The 24,966-nt window shown below is 38.4% G+C and overlaps 1 non-coding gene and 1 pseudogene across 1 annotated transcript; one reads left to right on the plus strand and one right to left on the minus strand.

The window, feature by feature from the left end:
* LOC141691527 (small ribosomal subunit protein mL103 (rPPR7)-like) overlaps window positions 1-24,966 on the plus strand; it is a 56,000-nt pseudogene that overhangs the window by 20,021 nt on the left and 11,013 nt on the right.
* Window positions 12,117-12,223, minus strand: LOC141694458 (small nucleolar RNA R71). The gene has a single exon (XR_012563763.1). It is a non-coding gene; the product is annotated as a small nucleolar RNA R71 (small nucleolar RNA).

Consider the following 24,966-nt stretch of genomic DNA (forward strand, 5'->3'; position numbering starts at 1 on the left):
GGGACTGTAATGAGTCATCCGTCGGGACTATAAATCTTATTCGTCGAGTGCTACAATATTTCACTAGGTAAAATCTACTAAGGTGTTTTTGTTCATGAAATCATCATGTACACAACATATACACAACAATCTCCCCCAATTTATGTCTACTGGAATTGTAGTCATAAATTAAGAGATACTTGATGATAACAAAACACCCTAAAAATATAACTTTAAGGGAAAGTAGATATTACTGAAAAGTGCTTCAATTAACAAAAATGTACAAAGTTTTGCTCACAATCTGATTTTGAAGCTGCCTGTGGAATTCCTGTTCATCAGATTCAGAGAGATTTAGATTTCCTTGCATTTCCAAAAGAGTCTCATTGCTAGAGATACTCAAATGATCTTCCAATCTGAAGAATCTTCTCAAACCTTTGTCATCCATGAACTCCATCATCCAGTAGGGCCTTAGATGCACTCTTCTCCCTGTGTAAGGGATGATTAGAGTCTTTGGGAGTGCATCTTTAGCTCTAACACTCCTTAGTTCTTCAATCTTCTTCAATACCAATCTTCTTGCAGTAATGTTGAACCCAAAGTTCTTCTTGAAGGATGAATAAACTTTAATCAGTATAGCTTGGCTTTCTTGAAGGATCCTGTGAAGAGGCCACTGAATCTCCTTTCCTCCTTTGTACTTGAACACTAACCTTTCAGGTAGGTTTCTGTATGTATCAATTCCTCTCACTTCATCTAGTTCATCCAGATGGAGGTTTAGATCAGAAAATTCTTTGATGTCACACAAGTACAGATAGTCTCCCTTACTGACTTTAGATTGAGCTTTGACTTGAGAGGTGACAGCTTCACTTTCTTGACTGCTCTTGACTTTGTTCTTTTTGGCTTGCTAAGGATTGGTAGACTGAAGTCAGGAATTGGTATGTTCTCCCATTTTATTGGCTCATCCTTGGGCACAAGAGGTTCACCATGAATATTCCTGTAGGGATCCACCACCCTGATATCTTCAAATACCACAGAGGGCCTTGATGCTTGAGTTGTAGATAGTGTGGATCCCTTAGGAAATTGATCTTCCAATTCCTTGTCAATAATGTCCAGTTTCCTTTTAGTTCTTTTAGCCAATTCATTCTTTCTTGGAGATTTCTTCTGTTGTTCAACTTGCTTCTTTGATTTAATAGCTTCAGATGGTTGAGAGGGAATTTGTTGTGATGAGTTTACAGCATGTAGCTTGGCCAAGATAGCAATCTGCTCTTTTTTTTGTTTAGTCTTTTTAGCATCCAGAGCAGCTTGCTTCTTTTCTTGCTTCAATCTAGCCTTTTCTTCTCTCTTTGCTTGAGTAAATTGAGGATGTCCAGCTACCACACAAATTTCTTTCCCATTTTTGAAAATCTTCGCAATTCTCCTTTTTGAAGCTGAATCAGCTGGATCTTTGTATAAAGCAATTGATCTTGACAGAAGCTTCTTCTCATCAGGCTTAGGTGTCTCATACACAGTGTCCAAAGGGTTCTTCAATGATGATTTTGAGTAGTTTACCCTTGGTTTCAGAATTATTTCAGCCTTTGGAGATTTGATGCAGGAAGGTTGTCCTCTTTCCAGATAATTCATGCTCATCTCATTCGTACTGATTTGCTTGACTTGAGAGTGATGGATGGCTGACTTAACTGGCTCCTTGACAAGTTCAAACTTTTTCTGTATCTCCTCATCAATCTTCTCCCAGTTGATTAAACTCAACTTTTCCTTATCAGTTGCTCTTAAGTCGGCTGCTGCTGCATTGATCAGATCTATACTATCTGTAACTGATGGCTTGGAGATAGTAATTGAAGGTACAATTACTTTACGGATTTGAATCTGAAGCCTCTCCCCCTCACTTGATCCTTTCTCCCCCTCAATTGATCCTTTCTCCCCCTTTTTATTATCATCAAGTTGAGGGGAGGAGGGGGTTTGAGCAGCCACCAGTTTTTGAAGTAGATCAGTCTGTTGAGCTTGATGGAGATGAATGGCAGTTAAAGATGCTTCCATGGTTGACATTCTTGTGTCCAAGGCATTTATCTTGGTTGACAGATCAAAATTTCTCCTTAATTGCCTCTTGATGCAAGCATTGTAGCTTCTGGAAGTTTAGAGTCTATCCTGTCTGAAATAGCCTTTTTCATCTCCTCAATATCATTCTTTATATTATTCACATCCCTAGCATGCTGGAAGCCCTGGATTTGTTGAAGTTGCAGAGAGGCTAGATGTGCCTGAAGGAGCTTCTTGGTGCTGGAATTGGTAGTGGTTAGAAGAGCAGTATTGGTCTGATTGATTAATTGGATCAGAGTTGTCTTGAAGTAATGCTCATCACAGTGCTTTGAGAATGCCCATGATGGCATACCTGACCTTGAACTTGAGCCTACTTCTCCCCTATGTCCATTGCTTCATCTTCACTATCCCCACTCCCATCTCCAAAGAAATCAGCTGAACCACCAGTCTCATAGTCCACATCACCAGCTGTAGAAGGCAAAGTTGTGATGACATCCTTAGCTCTCATTAGAGACTGTGTGGTATGCACCAAATTCAGCATCCTTTCTGCATTGTCATTGCCCTGTTCAGCTAGAAGTTGATAAGCTGGAACAGAGTGAGTAAATGCCTCAGCATCAAGGGAAGTGGAATCTATAACAGCTTTAGGATGCTGAGATAGTCCTTCCCTGTCTGCATCCTGGATATTCATTGACTCACTAGCAATGACATCCATCCTTATTGCTCCAGTACCTGCATTTCTCTCATTTTCTCTCTTTTATTGCATCAGGGTCTCACCCTGGCTCCCCACCCTCACACCCTCACCTTCACCTACTAAGGTGGGACTCCTCTCACTCCCTTTTGCCAATCCTGAAGAAATGGATTGCATATTTTCACTCATTTTCTCTCCTTTTTCCTGGGAGCAACCCAGACTCTCACTCAAAACACTCTTCTCTCTCAATCCTAAGAGTGACTATACAACCACTAAATCTTTTGCACTTGAAATAATTGAAGTTTGAAATTGTGCACAGATACTCGACGGATAAGTGATATCCATCGAGTGAGTGGTTTTGCTATCCGACGGATAACTGCTGTTAGGCTTATCCGTCGGGATACAATCACTACTCGACGGATGAGCAATATCCGTTGAGAGAGTAGAAATGAATGAGCTGGGAATAGAAACTATTGTTGACTCTGTGCTGATTGAAGATATTTTAGGCACAGATGACACAACAGTTCCTGAAAGAATTGGCAAGTGAGCCAACAAATCATCTAAAAGATGATGCTCACTAGCACTAGATTTTGGCTTCCCTAACAGAGTTAAAGAAGGGGAATCAGGAATCGATGTGTTTATCATATCCACATCCAGAGAATTTGTTGGTGAGTTTGGTGTTTGAGGTGCTTCTATAACTAGAGATTTTGGCTGTGACTCCATATTTATTGGAGCCACATCAAACTGAATGTGTGAAGGTGCAGTGACTGTGTTTTTAGCACCAGTTTGCACAGTGTGTATACCCTGTGCATCCCCAAAGGTTTTTGATTTCTTCTTTCTGGTATAAGTTTGGGGTGAGCTTGTGTCCCTAACCCTCTTGGCCTTTGCTCTTGGTTGAGAGATTTGTTCAATAGCTACATCCTTTTGAGAGGAAACTGCAATGTGGCTAGGCTGGGATTCACTCAACTCTTCAACCTTATTCTTGGGGTTTCTTTTATGTTCACCCCTTCCCTCACCTAACTTACCCTCCTTCACACTCCCCTCTTTGACTTTAGTGGATTTTTCAACTGGCATCTTTTGGGAGATACCAGGGGGGGCTTTCTTTGATTTGGATTTTGAAATAATTGTAGGTTTGGCAGCTTTGGTAAGCAACTGTTTGGTCATTGTCACATTTTCCATAGCCACACTTGAACTCAAAGAAATTGTGGAGGTTGGAATAGTTGTAGGGGTAGGTGAACTTACCTCACTTACCTGAGGTGCTTGCATTACAGGAAAATAGAACACTGGCACATCCTTGTGATGATTGGCCCTGTTCAAATCTGCAATGAGCCTTCTCTCTTGAACCCAACAATCTAGTTTGTTGTTAGGGTTCTCAAGCACAATCTCTTCACAGAGGTGGTTAGCTAATAACATAAGAAATCTAGCATAATACACATTCTTACCTCTTTTATTTAACTCTCCTAGTTTAAAACCTAACTCAAACAAGACAAGGTCACTGAAATTATAGAATTTATCTGTAACTAGCATGTAGAGCATGTTAAGCATGGAAATATTCACTGAATCAAAATTACTGACCTTTCCTGAGAAAACTTTTGTAACTACATCGCACAAGTAACTCCACTCTTTCCTAAGACCCATTCTTCTAATATCACTCAGTTTAGAAGTAGGAAGTGCATAGTGCATGGAATTAAGCATATTGATTATATCAGTGTCAGTGTGTGGTGAAGTCACATTGTTATCTGGAATTTGAAACATGCTTTTATCACATCACTATTGATACAAAATTCTTTACCTTTAATGGTTAGAGTGATGGTCTTATCTGTAGAGTTGTAGGTAGCAGTGGTCCACATCTCTTCAACAACTTTACAGAAGATTGTGGGTGATTCCAGCATGGCATAGTTGAGCTTGCAATTCTTCACAAAGTCCATCATCTTGTGATAGTCTCCAGATTGCTGAATACCCTTATTCACTAGTGCGGTGAAATTATTCTTCTCATAAATGAACCCAGTTTGAGACATAATCTTTACAACATGTGCCATTGTTAGAGAATAAAAGCTTGAAGAGAAAGAGAGTAAGTGCTTTGAGAGAGAATGAAATTAGAGCAGTTGAATTGAGAATGATAAAAGAAAAGCAATAGCAATGAAATAAGCTTTTGTACTATCTCAAAAATAACTGATAAAAATAATAAAGTAAAATAAAGTAACCAATAGAAATTGCCTAAAATAGCCGTTTAAAAATAAACTGTAAAAATTCCACCCATTATCCGTCGTGTTATGCTTACAAACTGTAAGTATACTCGATGGATAATGTATAGGGAACTAACGGCTGAGATTAAGACAATTCGACGGATGAGGAAAAGCTGTTATCCGTCGAGACATAAAATATTCCAGAAATATAATTGATTTTTTGTTAGCAAATAATATATCGACGGATGATCAAACTCGATGGATAACGATCATCCGTCGAGATGTAAATTTTGACTTAGCCAAAATTTCATCCAAGACTGAAAAATCAATTAAGTTTCTTGCTTCATTTCAACTTGCAAATTAACTCAGATAGATTTAAGAGTAATTAAGCATACCTAACTCACTTACCAACCTTGAAAAGGTGGTTTCATCCAGTGGCTTGGTAAAGATATCTGCAAGCTGCTTCTCACTTGGAACAAAATGTAGTTACACAGTACCATTCATTACATGTTCCCTTATGAAATGGTACTTGATATCTATGTGCTTTGTCCTTGAATGTTGCACTGGATTTTCAGTGATGGCAATTGCACTTGTGTTATCACAGAAAATAGGAATTCTTTCAACTTGCAAACCATAGTCTAGCAATTGATTTTTCATCCATAAGATCTGTGCACAGCAACTACCAGTAGCAATATATTCAGCTTCAGCTGTAGAAGTAGAAACTGAATTTTGCTTTTTACTGAACCAGGACACAAGCTTGTTTCCTAGAAATTGACAGGTTCCTCTTGTACTTTTTCTATCAATTCTACAACCTGCATAATCTGCATCTGAATAACTAGTTAGATCAAAACCAGAATCTCTAGGGTACCAAATGCCAAGATTTGGTGTACCCTTGAGATATCTGAAAATTCTCTTAATAGCTATTAAGTGAGATTCTCTAGGATCAGCCTGAAATCTAGCACATAAACATGTAGCAAACATTATGTCTGGCCTACTAGCTGTTAAGTACTGAAGTGAGCCAACCATGCCCCTATAACTTGAAATATCCACAGACTTTTCAGTAGTGTTTAATTCAAGCTTAGTTGCAGTGGTCATGGGAGTTTTTACAGATGTGCAATCCATTACATCAAATTTCTTTAAGAGATCAAAAATATGTTTAGTTTGACTAATGAATATTCCATCACTAACTTGCTTAACTTGTAAGCCAAGAAAGTAAGTTAGTTCTCCCATCATACTCATTTCATAATTACTTTGCATCAATTTGGCAAACTTTTTGCCAAGTTTCTCATCTGTAGAGCCAAAAATAATATCATCCACATAAATTTGAACAAGTATACTAGAGCCACTAACATTTCTGAAAAATAAAGTTTTATCTACAGTATCTCTTGTGAAGTGATTTTCCAAAAGGAACTTTTATTAAGTGTCATACCAGGCTCTGGGTGCTTGCTTCATTCCATAAAGTGCTTTCAAAAGATAATAGACATGTTCTGGAAAATTTGGATCTTCAAAGCCAGGAGGTTGACTGACATAGACTTCTTCCTCCAAATCTCCATTCAGAAAGGCACTTTTGACATCCATTTGATAGACCTTGAAATTGGCATGGGATGCATAGGCTAAGAAGATTCTGATGGCTTCAAGTCTTGTAACAGGAGCAAATGTTTCATCAAAATCTATTCCTTCTTGCTGACAATAGCCCTTAGCAACCAATCTAGCTTTGTTCTTGACTACTATGCCATTTTCATCCATCTTGTTTCTGAATACCCATTTGGTATCAATTGGATTCTTTCCTTTAGGCTTGGGCACCAGCTTCCATACATTATTCCTTTCAAATTGGTTTAGCTCCTCCTGCATAGCTAAAATCCAATCAGGATCCAACAAAGCTTCTTCTACCTTCTTTGGTTCTTCCTTGAAAAGAAAGCTGCTGTATAGACATTCTTCCTGAGTTGCTCTTCTTGTTTGAACTCTAGAAGAAACATCACCAATGATAAGCTCAAAAAGGTGATCTTTTGTCCATTTCCTTTGTTAATTTAGATTAGCTCTAGATGAAGAAACCTCATTGTTGTTTTGATGTGTGATTGAGTTTTGATTGTTAGAAACTCCCCCTGAGTTTGAGAAAGGGGAACTTTCTATAGGTGATCTATCTTGACTTCCTGCTCCTTTTGATAACCCGACGGATGGTGAATTTTGAGTACCGACGGATGAAGCTGGTTGTCTCCCGACGGATAACGCAGATTGCCTTCCAACGGATGAAGCATTATGCAACTCGACAGATGTTGAGGTTTGTGCTTCATTGGTAGTAAATTAATCTGCATTATCCTTAGATACTGTTTCTTGATCACTCTCATCATCACTGTCATCACTAACCATCTCCATATTGTCGAATTTTAGGCTCTCATGGTAATCTCCATCTTTCAGTCCTTCAATCTTTTTATCATCAAACACAACATGTATTGATTCCACAACAATATTGGTTCTTAGATTGTAGACTCTATATGCTTTACCAACAGCATATCCAACAAAAATTCCTTCATCTGCTTTAGCATCAAACTTTCCGTTTTGATTAGTTTGATTTCTCAGAATATAGCACTTGCAGCCAAAGACATGAAGAAAATTTAGAGTTGTCTTTTTGTTCTTGAACAATTGATAGGGAGTCATGCATCTTGCATGATTAACCAGAAAAATATTCTGAGTGTAGCATGCAGTATTTACAGCTTCAGCCCAGAAATATGTTGGCAGTTTTGATTCTTCAAGCATTATCCTTGCAGCTTCAATAAGTGATCTGTTCTTCCTTTCCACTACTCCATTCTGTTGTGGAGTCCTTGCTGCTGAAAACTCATGCAGAATCCCATTTTCCTCACAAAATGCTCTCATGACAGAATTCTTGACTCAGTTCCATTGTCACTCTTGATTAATCTAACCTTGAAATCAAGATGATTATTGACTTGCTTTATGTGATTGATGATGATTTCACTAGCCTCATTTTTAGACTTTAGGAAATATGTCCAAGAGAACTTTGAGAAATCATCTATAATTACTAGGCAAAATCTTTTCCTTGAGATGGACAATACATTGATTGGTCTAAACAAATCCATGTGAAGCAGTTGCAAAGGCTCTTCAATTATTAAATCAAGTTTCTTCCTGAATGATGCTTTAATCCGCTTCCCCTTTTTGGCAGGCATCACACAGTCCATCTTTAGAAAACTCCACTAGAGGAATGCCTCTAACCAGTTCTTTCTTTACTAGCTCATTCATGGTCTTGAAGTTTAGATGAGATAGCTTCTTGTGCAATAACAAACTTTCATCTTGACTTGCTTTGCTGAGAAGCCAAGTAACAGATTTTGTATTAGATGAGTTGAAGTCAGCTAGGTACACATTTCCTTTTCTCACACCAGTGAGAACCACTTTGTTGCTTATTTTATTAGTCACAACACAGGCTTCTGAGTTGAAGGTTACTGAGTTGCCTTTATCACAAAGCTGGCTGATACTCAACAAGTTGTGTTTGAGACCATCCACTAAGGCAACCTCCTCAATGATGACATTGTCCTTTGAAATCAAGCCATATGCCACAGTATAACCCTTACTGTCATCTCCAAAAGTAATACTTGGGCCAACTCTCTCCTTAAACTCTGTGAGCAGGGTAGAATCACCAGTCATGTGTCTTGAACAACCACTATCCAAGTACCAAAGATTCTTTATGTTTCCCTGCACACATCAAAATCAAATCAAGTTAATTTTGGTACCCAAGTTTCCATGGGTCCTGTCTTGTTAGCTTTGTTTTTCTGTTTCTTAGGCTTTATCTCATTTGACTTAGGAATCTCAGATTCATCCTTAGTCATTTGAGTTGGGCCTTTGAAACCATTCATTGCAGCAAAATTATCATGCATATTATGACTAACAGGAAATGGCATGCTATATGTAAACTTGTTATTCCAGTAAGGCATGCTAAATAGCATTTGTGGCATACTATATGCAGCATAATAAGGATTAGGTGCAAATGGCATATTAGCAAATTGTGCATTCATGTTCTGTGTAGACATAACATTAATAGGCATGGGAGGCATGTCATTCATGTTAGGAAATTGAGGTTACACAGACATGGAAGTAGGCATGGCAGATTTGTAATTAACAGACAAATGATTTACACTACCACACTTGATACAGATTTTTATAGGAGCATATCTATCAGGTGTGTAGTTGTTGTGTTTGTTAATCCCTACTTTACCATTCCTACTATTTTTCCTTTTAGTCTCTGTTTTTACCTCAATTTTTTCAAGTCTGTCACTTAACTGTTTGACAGTCATGTGACCAACATTAGCCTTTTTCCCTTTCTTAACTTGACTCGATTCTCCTAAAACAAAGTTCTTGGAAACAAACCCATACTTCTCATTCAGCTTAACAAGTTTGGCTTTATTGATAGGCTTGCTCACAACCGACGGATGATGATATTCATCATTCGACAGATAACACTTTTTGTTATACGACGGATGATCCTCATCATCCGTCGAGTCTACATCTGTGAGCACTCCATCTACCAAATTAGGTTATAGTTTCTCTTTGTTCTTTTTCCAGGCTTCATGACAGAAAGACTCAATTCCTTGAACTTTGGTGATTTGAGCATGGACATCCCTGGATGTTTTCCATGCTTTAATCATCTCTTGTTCACGCTCGAGCTGCTTCTTTAAAATTTCCTCTTTCTTCAAGGACTCAGTTAATTCCTCCTTGGCAATTTTACACTCAATTCTTAATTTTTTAAAATCAATAAATTGAGACTCAAGCACATTATTTCTCTCACTCAAAAATAGGTTATTTTATTTGATTTTAGCATTTTCCTTAGTAAGAGACTTAAGTGTAACACGCAAATGATATAACTCTGTAGACATGTCATTTATGGCATCATTACACTCAGCTTTAGATAAATGTGCAAGGTTTGTAGTAATTACCTGATTACTTGAAGAACTTGTTTCTGTCTCATCAGACTTGGCCATTAGGGCTAGATTGACATAGCTGATATCTTCATCTTCATCCAGACCATCTGCTGCCCAGTCATTTTCTTGTGTTATGAAAGCCCTTTCCTTTTATTTGAGCAGCTCAAAGTATTTTTGCTTATAATCCACTGGCTCAAACTTTTTCTTACTGGAATCTGACTTCCTACACTCACTGACAAAGTGCCCTGCCAAGCCACATTTGAAACATTTGAATTTTGATGTATCCATCATGTTTCTATTTGGCTTGGCTGCTCCAAATTTCTTCTTGAACTTGAGCTTGGAAAATCTCCTGGAAAGAAATGCTAGGTGTTCATCAATGTCTTTCATGTCATCTTGGCTCAAAGAATCTTCACTTTCTACTGCAAGCCCCTTGCCCTTATTCCCACAGACCCTTAAAGTTGATTCAACAGCTTCCATCTTCACTTCCTTCTCCTTTTCCAACTCAGCAACTAGTGCAATGGATCCTCCTTTCTTCTTTCCTCTCTCCATCCTTTCATCCTGCTCAATTTTAAGCTCATAGGTTTTCAGGATGCCATACAGCCTCTCCAAAGTAAACTCCTTATAATCCTGTGAGTTTCTTAATGGGACTGTCATTGGTTTCCATTCCTTTGGAAGAGATCTAAGGAATTTCAGATTGGAGTCTTTTGTTTGATAGACCCTTCCATGCAATTTTAGAGCTTTTAGTAGTTTTTGAAACCTACTAAAAATGTCAGTGAGAGACTCACTTTCTTCATTGTAAAAATGCTCATATTGCTGGATCAAGAGCTCCATCTTGTTTTCTCTAACTTGCTTAGTGCCATCACATATTATCTGTATTGTATCCCAAACATCCTTGGTAGTTTTACAGTTGATAATGTTGTCAAACATATCTCCATCAACTCCATTAAACAGGATGTTCATGGCCTTTTTATCCTTCCTGACTTGTTCAATGTCAGGATCACCATTCATGCCTTGGCTTGGGGACTGATGGCTCGTTTCCTATCGCTGCTCTCATTGGAACATGAGGGCCTCTTTCTATGCAGTCAACATAGGCCTCATCTTGAGAAAGCAAATGAAGATGCATCTTTACCTTTCAATGATGGTAATTATCTTTATCCAGAAAATGGATCTTGACTCCAACATCCTTCTTGTTCATCTTGCTGTATTGTTTTGATCTTTAAACTCTTTGTAAGTTAAGAGCTTGCCCTGATACCAATTGTTAGTCCCTTAACAATATGACAAGAATTACAGAAGGGGGGTTGAATGGAATTCTTGAAACTTTTTCTTGAAATAAAATGTTCTAACTCAAATATAAATATAAGTGTATTGATTAGCACAATGCGGAATAAAAACTTAAGTGAATCAAAATACAAGTAATTAATAACAAAAGTCTTTAAAAACTTTCTGGTGGATTTGAATGATTCCACCAGAGATATATATTATATATCGAGAGAACTCTGTGTGCAGAAATGCTCACAGCTGCTTACAACAATTGAACTTCTAAGACTACAGAGAAATGCTAAGAATCCTTCTTATAAATGTTTCTCTGCTTTCTTGCTTAGATCGATAGTGTCTTAGTTGCTACTACTTGGTTTATATATCACCAAGATTACAAAGTAATAAGAAAATATAATAAAACAAAAAATATCTAGTCTATTACAGTGCTACTTCATTACTCTATTCCAGCATCTTTGAATAACTTCATAATAGCATGGAAATGGCAATAATTCTTTGTTTTCGAAAACCCAGTTGAATAGGCTACCACATTCCATTTGCATCCACTCGACGCATGTGACTGTGTTGTCACTGTCAAGAAAATATTTGAATTCTTTATCCGTCGGGTTCATGATCATCCGTCGAGTTATTGATCATCCGTCGGGTTGTCTATTTGATCATCCATCGACTTCATTGTAGGTTATCCGTCGGGTAGAAAACTGACACTTGACTTCATTTTATTTATGCAGAATTACAAGACATCATCTATGTACAATTAATCAACCTATTCTGCATATCTAGTTAAAGTCAACATGACTTGAATACTACTTACAGAATCTATACAATGGTGAATGCAGAAATGTGCTACAGACTTATTGTTACAAAAGCTACTCACTCCTTAGATAATAAGTTATCATCCGTCGGGACTGTAATGAGTCATCCATAGGGACTATAAATCTTATCAGTCGAGTGCTATAATATTTCACTAGGTAAAATCTACTAAGGTGTTTTTGTTCATGAAATCATCAAGTACACAACATATACACAACAAAGACTGCTACAATCAGGAATGCTCTTACTCAGTTTGCTCAGCAATCTGGAGAATCTATGTGTGAGGCTTGGGATCGATATAAGGAGATGCTAAGGAAGTGCCCACACCATGTCATGCCTGATTGGATGATTATAAACTGTTTCTACAATGGTTTAGGCGCTCAGTCTAGACCTATGCTTGATACAGCGTCTGGTCGAGCCTTATGGGCCAAAAGCTATAATGAAGCGTATGAGTTGATTGAGCTCATGGCAGCTAATGAATACCTGAATCCTACACAAAAAATGTTGCAAGCCAAGGTAGCAGGAATTCTGGAAGTGGATACAACTACTGCTATAGCTGCTCAACTTCAAGATTTGATGATGAAAGTGGACTCTTTGGGGAATTATGGATTTAATCAAATCACTAGTGTTTGTGAGGTTTCTGCGGGGGCGCATGAAATTGAGTATTGTGCTATTTCTAGCGAATCAGCTTAACTTGTGAGCAACTTTCAGAGATCACAGTAGCAAGCTCCAACCACTTATCATCCAAATAACCGCAATCATTCTAACTTCAGCTGGAGTAACAATCAGAATGCGGTGCAACAATCTTATCATCTATACACAACAAAGCAATATAACCCTCCTGGTTTTCAGCAACCGTAATATGCCCCGAGGAAATAACTTCAACTTCAGCAGTTACTGCAAGCTAATGAAAAATCTGAACTGGAGGAGTTGAGGCTCATGTGCAAGTGCCAAGCTATGTCTATCAAGACCTTAGAGAATCATATTGGGCAAATTGCTAATGTATTACTGAATCATCAACCTGGCACGCTTCTGAGTGATACTGAAGTGCCAGGCAAGAAGGAATCTAAGGAGCATGTAAAGGCAATTACATTGAGGTCTAGTAAGGTTGCAAATCCTGAAAAAGCTAAGACTCCAGAATCTGAAGTTGAGGTTGAAGATAAGAAGTGTAGAATGAAGCAAGAGTGGAACCAAGGAAGATTACTGTTGAGCACACTCCTCCTGAGGGTAATACAGGGGAGAAACAGATCTATCCTCCACCTCCTTTTCCTAAGAGGCTGCAGGAGAAAAAGCTGGATAAGCAGTTTGAGAAGTTTCTGGAGGTGTTCAAGAAACTTCACATTAATATACCTTTCGCTGAAGCTCTTGAACAAATACCTAGTTACGCGAAGTTCATGAAAGGTATTCTCTCCAGGAAGGTGAAGCTTGATGACTTAGAAACCGTTGCTCTCACGGAGGAATGCAGTGTTGTGCTGCAACAGAAGTTGCCTCCGAAGCTTAAAGATCCTGGAAGCTTCACTATTCCATGCACCATTGGAAAAGTGTCATTTGACAAGTGTTTATGTGACTTGGGAGCTAGCATCAATCTGATGCCCTTGTCAATCTTTAAGAAGTTGAACTTACCTGATCTAAAGCCTACTTATATGACTTTGCAGTTGGACGATCATTCTATTACATATCCGCGAGGTATTATGGAGGATGTCTTGGTCAAGGTGGATAAATTCATCTTCCCTGCTGATCTCATAATTCTTTATTTCCAGGAGGATAAAAAAAATTTCATAATCTTGGGTAGACCTTTCTTGGCTACTGGCCGAACCTTGATAGATGTGAAGAAAGGTGAGCTCACCATGCGAGTGATGGATCAGGATGTAATTTTTAATGTGTTCAATTCCATGAAATTCCCTACGGAAAATGAGGAGTGCTTAAAAGTGGAGTTGGTTGTTTCTGTGGTTACTTCAGAACTTGTTCAATTGCTAAGGTCTGATGCCTTAGAGAAGGCCTTGTTGGGGAATTCCGATAGTGAAGATGATGAAGGGGATGTCAGTTGCAATTTTTGAATGCTTCTCCCTGGAAGAGAAAGATTGATAGGCCTTTTAAATCTCTGGGAATGGAGGAGTTGAACAAAGCCCCCAAGCACCTCAAGCCATCTATTGAGGAAGCCCTTACTCTTGAGCTTAAGCCTTTACCTGAATATTTGAGGTATGCGTTTTTAGGTGATGCATCTACTTTGCCTGTTATTATTGCATCTGACCTTTCAGGTAGCGACGAGGAGAAGCTTTTGAGAATTCTTAGAGAATTCAAATCGGCAATTGGTTGGACTATAACAGATATCAAGGGAATCAACCCTTCTTATTGTATGCATAAAATTCTGCTAGAGGAAGGTAGCAAGACTACTGTTGAGCAAAAAAGAAGGTTAAACCCTATAATGAAGGAAGTTGTGAAGAAGGAAATCCTTCAGTGGCTGGATGCAGGGATTATCTATCCTATTTTTGACAGTTCATGGGTAAGCCCAGTGCAGTGTGTGCCAAATAAATGAGGTATCACTGTGGTCACTAATGAGAAGAACGAGCTTATTCCTACACGAACAGTCACGAGGTGGAGAGTTTGCAAGGATTACAGGAAGCTGAACAAGGCCACAAGAAAATATCACTTCCCTCGGCCTTTTATTGATCATATGTTTGACAGATTGGCTGGGCAAGAGTACTACTGTCTTCTGGATGGTTATTCTGGCTATAATCAAATATGCATTGCTCCAGAAGATCAGGAGAAGACTATTTTTACTTGTCCATTTGGTACTTTCACCTTTCGAAGGGTTTCTTTTGGGTTATGTGGAGCACCGACCACATTTCAGAGATGCATGATGCCTATCTTCTCTGATATGATTGGTCATAATGTGGAGGTGTTCATGGACGATTTCTCTGTGTTTGGTGATTCATTTGATGAGTTCTTGCAAAATCTAGGCGACGTTCTCAAGAGGTGTGTTGAGACCAATCTGGTTGTCAATTGGGAGAAATGTCATTTTATAGTGCGATAGGGCATTATTCTTGGGCACAAGGTCTCTAGCAAGGGTCTTGAGATGGACAAATCCAAAGTGGGGGTCATCAAAAATCTTTCCCCACCAATTTCTGTTAAGGGAGTTTGCAGTTTTTTTGGTCATGCGGGCTTCTACAGGCGGTTCATCAAGGACTTCTGAAAAATTTCTAAACCTTTGTGCAATCTTCTGGAGAAGGATGTCCCGTTTAAGTTTGACGACGAGTGTGTGGCTGCTTTCGAGTTCTTAAAGAAGAGTTTAATCACGACACCTGTCATAACTGCACCTGATTGGAGTGAACCTTTTGAGATGATGTGCGATGCAAGTGACTATGCAGTTGGAGCAGTTCTTGGGTAGATAAAGAACAATATATTTAATATGGTCTACTATATTAGTAAGACCCTAAATAGTGCTCAACTGAATTATACTACTATGGAGAAAGAAATTTTGGCTATTGTCTATGGTTTTGAGAAATTTCGATCTTATCTTTTTTGGACGAAGGTGACAGTTTTCACTGATCACGCTACAATTCGATATCTCATCTTAAAAAAGGACTCGAAGCCTAGATTGATCAGATGGGTTCTTTTTGCTTCAAGAATTTGAGTTAGAGATCAAGGACAGAAAAGGGACTAAAAATCAAGTCACGGATCATCTCTCGCGTTTAGAGGATCCAATTGCTACTTCACAAGATAAGTCGTTGATCAATGAGTCTTTTCCCAATGAGCAGCTGTTTGGAGTGCAAGAGGAAGAACCGTGATTTGCATACATTGTGAACTACCTTGTGAGTAATATCATGCCTCCCGACTTGATATACGCTCAAAGGAAGAAGTTTCTGCATGAAGTGAAGTGGTATATGTGGGATGAGCCATTTCTTTTTCGACAAAGAGTTGACCAAATCATCAAGAGATGTATTTCTTACAGTGAAACATGGGGGATCTTGCGAGATTTCCACTCAACGACTTATGGAGGGCATTATGGTGGAGAAAAGTCGGCAGCCCGTATTCTTCAAGCAGGTTTCTTTTGGCCGACTTTGTTTAAAGATGCTCATCAATTTGTTTTGAAATATGATCGATGTCAACGTGTGGGTAATATGTCCAAGAGGGATGAGATGCCTCTTAATGTGCTTCTCGAGGTTGAAGTCTTTGATGTTTGGGTAATTAACTTCATGAGGCCATTTGTCTCATCTTGTAACAATCAGTATATATTGTTGGCGGTTGATTATGTGTCGAAATGTGTTAAAGTTAAGGCGTTGCTAATGAAAAATGCGAAAGTAGTGCTTAATTTTCTTCACAAGCAGATATTCACAAGATTTGGAACTCCAAGAGTCATAATCTGTGATGAGGGGTCGCATTTTTCCAATCTCAAGTTCACTGCTATGATGTAAAGATATAATGTGAATCATCGCATTGCTACAGCTTATCATCCTCAGACGAATGGTCAAGCCGAGGTATCTAACAGAGAGATCAAACGCATTTTAGAGAAGGTTGTGTGTCCATCGAGAAAAGATTGGTCTTTGAAACTTGACAAAGTTGTTTGGGCTTATAGAACAACATACAAGACTCCATTGGGAATGTCTCTGTTTCAGCTAGTTTATGGTAAGGGGTGTCATTTACCGGTGGAGCTAGAGCATAAAGCGTATTGGGCTTTGAAGAAGTTGAATCTTAATTTGGATGCAACTGGAAAGAAGAGGATGCTTCAATTGAATGAACTCGACGAGTTTCGACTTCAAGTATATGAAGACAACAAAATGTATAAGGAGAAAGTCAAGAGGTGGCACGATTGGGGTCTAGTGCTCAAATCATTTGTGCCGGGGTAACAAGTTCTCTTGTTCAACTCTCGTCTCCGTCTTTTTCCTGGAAATTTGAAGTCAAGGTTATCAGGGCCGTTTGTTGTCAAAAGTGTGTTTCCACATGGAGCGTTGGAGATTTTTGAGAATGATCCAGGCCAAGCATTCAAGGTAAATGGTCAGAGGTTGAAGCATTACTATGGTGACATGGCAAACCGCGAGGTGGTTAGTGTCGTTTTGTTATCCGTTTGATCTCGTATTTCTACATCAAGCTAACGACGTAAAATAAGCGCTTCTTGGGAGGTAACCCAAGTATGTTGTACATTAGTAGGTAGAGAAAGCAAGAAGAAAAAAGAAAAACACAAAAAAATCAGGAAAATAAAAAAATTCCAGGGCCAACTTCAGAAGCTGAGCGCGCCCGCGCTAACTAGCGCACGACCGCGCTGGAATTCCAGAAACCAAGCGCGCCCGCATTGATCTAGCGCGCGCCCGCACCGATTTGGCAGAAGGTGAGCGCGGCCGCGCTGGGTCCCGATTCAGAAAAAAATATAAAAGGCAGTTGTGAAGAGAAAATCGGGGACTTCTTTTAAAAATTAATTTCTACCCAAATTTTACTCTTCCACATCCCAAATTTCCCTCTCCAAATCAAACCCATTATTCCCACTATCCCCATAATCAATTCCCACTTCTATTCCATATCTAATTCTCTTCTCACCTCCTATATATACATACATTTATACACAAACTTCTCCATCACTTCTCAAACTCTCAAACACAATTCTCTCTCAAACACTTATCTTTTATTCTCTCGTATTCAATCCCAATGACACCCAAGAGATAAAAACTCAAGTAAGCAGCAACACCACTGATTCTTCAAATGCAGGTGGTGTGAGGCCGAGTTTTTTGACTTCTAAGGCTGAAGCGGAGTATACGAGGCTTCTCTCGAAGCCTATAGCAAAGGAGCGAGGTTTTCTGCCATCGGGGAATGATGGTAAGTTATTGCAGATGATCTTGGAGATGGACTGGGTTGCTTTTTGCGAGGCACCCGCTGCTGTGTCCATGAGTGTTGTTTGTGAGTTCTATGCTAATGCAAAGGAGGAGAAGAATGGTTTCACTGTGGTTAGGGAGATAACGGTGGGGTACAGTGCTGATGCGATAAGGAGGGCGATTGAGCATCCCGGGAGGAAGCCCGTTCAGGACACCTGGAACGATAAGACTTCAGAGGACTTTGATCTGGATTTGATAGTTGCTACTTTGTGTGTGCCTGAGACTCATTGAAAGTTCAAGAGGGGATCGGCTGATTATGCCACATTTCCTGCTTCGTGTATGAATAGGTTTGCTCATGCCTGGAATGCATTTATTTGTGTTAATATCATGCCATCATCTCATATGCATGAGGTTACTGTGGAGCGTGTGTGTTTGTTGTGGGGAATTCTGCAGGGCGACCATGTGGATCTTGGTATGGTGATTTAACAAGGTATTATGAGGTTTTTGCGAGGGAATACTACGGGTTCTATACCCTATGCATCCATTGTGATGAAGTTGTGTGCGAAAGTTGGTGTTCGTTGGGCCACACATGAGCAGCTTCAGCTTTCTAGTTCTGCTATCGATAGTTCGACTATATTGAATATGGTGGAGTGATACGGTGGTAAGCCCGATCCTAAGGGGCTTGGTTATTTATATGCTCTTCTTCCGGGAAAGCGGCCAGCTGATCAGATGTTCGATGGGGGGTTAAAGTATGCCCGTGAGGCAGGACTTCTTGGAGATCTCAGCTAGGTGAAGAGGTTGGTCCATCGCGGCATGAGCAGGAGGAAGCAGGAGTGGATATTGGAGTTGGTTTGAGCGCGACACAGTACAGACATCTAGCGAGGAGGATGGATGCGATGCATGACATCCATAGTCGATTTGCACGTGATCTCACCCAGGCAGTATGGGTTGCATTCAGAGTCACAAGTGTTAACATCCAGTGGCCAGTATTTGGTGAGGACTCTGTGTATCCACCTCCAGACATGCCTGACACTCCACCCATTGGGGGTGAGGATCCTGATTCCGAGTAGGTATGCCTGATTCCTTACTATTACCTTCTCTGAGGATAGTGAAAATTTTAAGTTTGGGGGTAGTAGTTGAAGGAATATGTTTTGTGTGAGTCGCATATAGTTTGCATATTTATGATAGTTTAGAGTATATAGTTGCATATTTTGCCATGTAGTTTTTTTTATTATTTTTTATAGTTTTTATGATAGTTTGTTCATATAGTTCATGCATTTGCATAATAATATGATCCCTTAGATGATTTTTTCGATTGATTTGTGATATTGATGCTAGTGTATTGATGTCGTATTTAGTGATGTTAAGACTTATCAAATTGATTTGCATGCTAAAGATAATTGTATTTCACTAAGTCTTATAGGTTGCTTGAGTGCTAGATCATGATCATGGTTTGTTTATTTGTCGATGTTTAATCGCTTGTTTATATTTAGAATTTAGGATATTCTCTTAATGATAAAATAACATGGATTTTTAAAAAAATTAGAGAAATTGAATTTCATTGCTAGTTGTTGTGGCTAGGTGTCAATTGGCTAGTAGACGGCTCATATTTATATGAGTAGTCTAGGGTTGAACGAGATAGAGCGAAACACACTCATTCAAAAATTTGTGAAAAAAGGAAAAAAAAGGAAAAAAAGGAAAAAAAAGGAAAAAAATAAGTGTTATGTATAATTGATCACGAGTGGGCTCTTTAGTACTCAAGTTATTAAGTTCTTAGGGGACTTTGTGCCTAGTGACCTAAGGCTTTTATAGTTTGGGATCCGCTAACCTAACGCTCGTTACATGGGTACTATTGTATAAGTCTTTTGGGGACCTCACTCGTTGCACAGTCAAATAAGCATACTTGTGTTGGTTTGTTGTGAATAAAATCATGAATCCATATAAAAATCCATTATAAGAATTGAAGTGTTATAAGTTATTTTGAGTCTAGATTTTATTTTATCTATAACCTTGCGATTGCTTTGATGAGTAGCGAGTCATGATTATTGATCTAGTTGCGATAGTATATCTGTAAGCATTTGCACACACGCACGTCTCTGGTTTGTAGGTTGATTTATAAGGTTTGATTGATCTTTATGTGAATAACTGCATTTGTTGAGATGTTGCTTCTTGATTGGTTTAGTTGTTCTATTGGGGATCGTTGCATTCATTTAGTTGCATTCATGCATTTTTATTTCATTTTTTTTGAGTCTGTTTATGCTTGAGGACAAACATCGATTCAAATTTTGGGGGTATGTGGAGTGATATTTATTACACTTTATAACGCTCCATTAAGCTTTGAATTGGTGTATTTGTACTCAAGTTGTTGGTATTTTAATGTATTTTTTAGTGTTTTTGCATTTCAGACATTAATCCGGGATTCAGGTGAATTAACATTGTTTTGGTGCTAATATGGTGTTAGGATGGTATCCAAGGAATAAAGCTCGGGAAGCAAACTCATTGCAGCAAGGAAAGAAAGAAAGTAGAATTTTATCCAGGAGGCTAGCGCGCCTGCGCTGTCATAGCGCGCCCGCGCCCAAACTTCAGAGACACAACGTGCTCGCGTTGATCAAGCGCGTGGCCGCGCCGGTTCAGGATGTTAAAATCCTGATTCTACTTGGCTTCTGTTTGGAGGATTTCTACTTTACATGGGCTGCTAAAGGCGCTTTTCAAGAGAGAGATGTAACGGAGCTTAAGGAGAAGACGACAAGAAGACCTGTAGCACAATTCAACGAAGGCGAAGAAGATCTAGTTTATTCTTGTGAATCTTTGTTCTAAGTTGTAATCTTGGATGCTCTTTTCTTATTTTGTTGAACCTAATACTCTGGATTTCGTACTTGGTTTAATATTTGTTTATAAAGACTACATTTATTATACCATGCTTTCATCGGAACCCACGTTGATGATGAGTCCAATTATGGGCTAATCGTTATCATGGGGTTCTAGCGGATTTATTTATGGATTTTTTTAGTTGATTTGTTTCGATGCCTTAGTGTGTGGTGATTGTATGATATCCTAGTATTGGTTGTGCATAATCGTTTTATGAGTGTCGTGAACTTATAAGATAGCGTGTTAATTCTTAATGAAGTGACAGTAAATTTAGGGATTTAGAACTTGCCATGCTAGCATAGGTTCATGTGTTATTCTTATGCATGATTCGTAGGTAATTTTAACCATCTTACTTGCCATGTGTAATCATGATAGATAACTTGTGCATTAAACCATTATGTTGTCAAATTCTATAGACATATAGGGTCTCAATATAATTTTGTCTATTCAGCTTCTATCTCTTTTGTGGATGTCTGGTAGTATGGTATTCGTGCAACAAAAGTTGGCGTTTATCAGTTTCATGTTATCTGATTAGTGTCATCACCATTACATGCTAAGGTTAAGAACGAAAAGGCTATTGAATGAAGTCCTTAATGAAGTTAGAATCCCATGTTTGCGTTATATATTATTCAACTCTCTTTACTCTCTTAAGTTAATGTTCTCTAGTATAATCCTCAATAGTTAATCTTAGTATAATCAAAAACTCAATTTGTTATTCATCTTAGAATTGAATAATAGCCATATAATTGTTGCATAAGTGCATAAATCACAAAGTTAACCTAAACCAGTCTCTGTGGGAACGAATCTGATGTATATCTTATACTACTTGCGAACGCGTATACTTGCATGAATTTTAGCGTGTGTTTAGCGACTAACATGGAGTTTCATCTTTAGAGTGCATGAACTCTACCCAAGTGTATCTTGAGAAATCATCCACCATTACAAGTGCATATTTATTTCTTGAAATAGATAAGACATTTACTGGTCCAAATAAGTCCATGTGAATAAGTTACAATGGTGCACTTATAGAATTCACAGTTTTTAACTTGTGACTTGATCTTTTTATTTTTCCTTTCTGACAAGCTTCACAAACTTCAACTTGTGCAAACTCCAGTTTAGGCATGTCTCTTACTAACTCCTTTTTTTCCAAGGTGTTAATTGCCTTGAAATTCAAGTGAGACAACTTATTATGCCATAGGTTGCTTTGTTCTTCTGATGCCTTGGTGTAGAAGCAACAAATTCCATCCTTATTTGTTGAGTCCAAGTCTGTTACAAATGAGCTTTCTTTTCTTGCTCCTTTCAGAGCAACTTCATCAGTTTTCTTGCTGATAAAAGTGCATTCTTCTTTGTTGAATAAAACTTCAAAACCTTTTTCTGCAAATTGGCTAACACTGAGAAGATTCACTTTAAGACCAGCTACCAGTGCTACATCATCAATGACAACATTTTCAGAAACAATCTTGTCATATCTCATTGTGAATCTTTTGATGTTGTCTCCAAAGGTCACCAAAGGGCCAACCTTCTCCTCAAACTGTGATAGCAAGGTCTTATCACCTGTCATATGTCTAGAACAACCACTATCAATGACCCATATGACCTTCTTCACTTTGCCCTACACACAATGAGTTTTAAGTGTGTTTAGCAACCCAAGCAGTGTTGGGTACTTTCTTCTTGTTAACTGATTTAGCAGAAGTAGAATGAGTTGTTTCATATAAAATAGAATTCAATGACTGTTGTGCATTTTTCCTATTTGTTATGGACCCAATTTTTGTTTCCTTGAGGTCTACTCTCAGTTTGTGACAACTTTTCATCACTTTCAAGTTGCAAGGGATACAATCAAACTTGTCACAGAATGAGTAGGGATTATTTGCATCTGCTTCATTGTATTTGCAGACTCCTTCAACTGGCTTACTAACAACCTTTTTACACAGGTGAGTTATGTGACGCCCTCCAAACCCGGGGTCTAGATTTGGGGGTCACTTGCCACTAAATTATAATAAAATAATCACAGCGGAATAATATAATAAATACGACCACTTTACCTGTACTGGATCGATCACAGGTTATAGTATGGAACAGGCACTAATACAAATCAAGTGTTATTACAAACCATAAGTCTAATTAGTTTTACAGATTATTCAAATTTTATTACAACCCTCTAGACTATCCAAGCGTCCCAAAACAGTCTACCTGGAATACACACCACTATTTACAAGCACTTGATTTCTGACCAAACCTGGATCTCAAGCCTGCTCTGGCTTAGCTGAAAGATTAGATTGATAAACAAGTATGAGCGAAAGAAATGCTCAGCAAGCAATATAAAATGTACTTGAAATGATAAACCACATTCTGATAATAAGTGAACAATAGAATAAAATCAGTAATATTTGATTAATAATAAAAGCTTCATAAGCTATGAACAATAAACGATAATTTTTAGATTGGAATCTAACTCCGACGGACGTACTATCACATGATGATCAGCCCGTGTGATAGCACAAGGTCATGATTCATAGAAACATGTCCCCAAAATACGAGTACTCAAATAAAAAGGCAATATACCTGCCTGTGGCAAAAAAAATGGTGTCATAATATTTCATATAACACATAGAAATAGCCCTCGGCTGGACCGTCCGTCCCGGTCACTTACGCATTCATCCAATCCATAAAACATTTTGATCAAAGGAGCCGAATCATAGGACATCCTTAACCATATAACTCTCCATTTCTCATGGTCCAGAGTTATCTCAACAATCGGTGGCGAAATAACCCGAACAATTAGTTATTCGCTAATCCCAATTCAATGTTCCACTGTATAGAGTGATTTATAGCGAAATATATAAAACGTTTAACTATTCTGAACTTAGAATAGTTTAGAAATTGAAAGAATATAATTCAGAGACAATATCAATTGAATGATAAATGAAGATATAATATTTGCATAATATGATTCAAACTAAACGTCACTTGAACAATAAGTGAAGTTAGGGGTACTTGCCTGGTATGCTCGATAACCTCTTACTATAACTCTGCTTATAACTGCTGGCTACTATCTCCGTCTAACACTTGACTGCACTCCTTGCTACTCGATTCTATAAACAAAAGGACTATCTTAATTGACAGAACTAAACTCAATCGACGTAATTATACGTCTTGACATCTACCCGATCGTTTATAACTAAGCATGGCATTTTAAACTGTAAACAGATAGCATACATATCACGTAACACATAATCAGGGCATTCGTATAACACGTAATCCCATATTTCATGTAACACATACGTCAGATCATTAAAAGACACGCCTCAGTGCGTTCAGAATGAAAATCAGTTCAATATTAACATTTATCGATCAAATACCGACTCAAACTGATACACAAATTAAATGATATTGCAATACAAAAGAAATTAGGTCTCAAAAGTATTTTTATTGGAAGCGCAACATTTTTCTGAGTCTGTACGCGTTCGTTTCATATTAAACGAACGAACGGTTTGTTTATAAAATATCTTGTCCCAATAACACGTAATTAGGTTTTGTAAAAATTACATATCCTCGTTCGACGTCTCCGATAATTATAGGTTACGTTCCCGTATTTTCGGAATTAATTTCCCGAAAACCGGGCAGCGTCTCCTTTGTTTATCGACCTACCCGTCGAACATCCCGACTTCAAATCAATCACAACACAATCAATCAAAATCCCAAAATCCAACCACCAACTTCAATCCATAACGTCAATTCGCAAATTCACTAATCCCAATTAAATACAATTAATAATCGTTATCATCCGTATTTTTATGTTTTAAATCATAATTTATAATTTAACCCGTATTTTGTATTTTTAAAACGTAGGACTCAGAACAATGTCATCATAGTCCACCGTCGGCTCGCCGAGGCTCATTGCCGACGGCGGCAAAATTCACGGTTACCCGATTAAATTCGGGTTTCCAACGCAAATTTCACCGATAAAATAATCTTATAATCTGAATTAACCGCAAGAAATTTATTCGAATTCCCATAAATTAATTCAAATAATTTTAAAACAATTATCACCGGACATCATCACAAACAATCTGCAGAAAATATATAAAAAAAATTTCAGTCAATACAGGCACAACCCAAATGAAACTCGGAATCGAGTAACCGAACAGGAAACAACGGCCGGAGAACAACCGACTACCGAAGCCCCATCCATCCACCCACCACAGACCCACAAATAGCCATGTATACAACACACATATATATATACATGTGTTTATATATTGGATAATCAGAAACAAGACCGGCGATTAACCAGAAAAGAACGAACCGGAAAGAAGTTCAGGCGGCGGCGGAATAGGGCGGCAGTGGGGGATAGACTTGCGAGAGGGGAGAAAGAAGATTGAGAGAGGAGAGAACAAGAAATCAAA

Source organism: Apium graveolens, chromosome 10 (genome assembly GCF_009905375.1).
Source record: "Apium graveolens cultivar Ventura chromosome 10, ASM990537v1, whole genome shotgun sequence".
NCBI lineage: Eukaryota > Viridiplantae > Streptophyta > Magnoliopsida > Apiales > Apiaceae > Apium > Apium graveolens.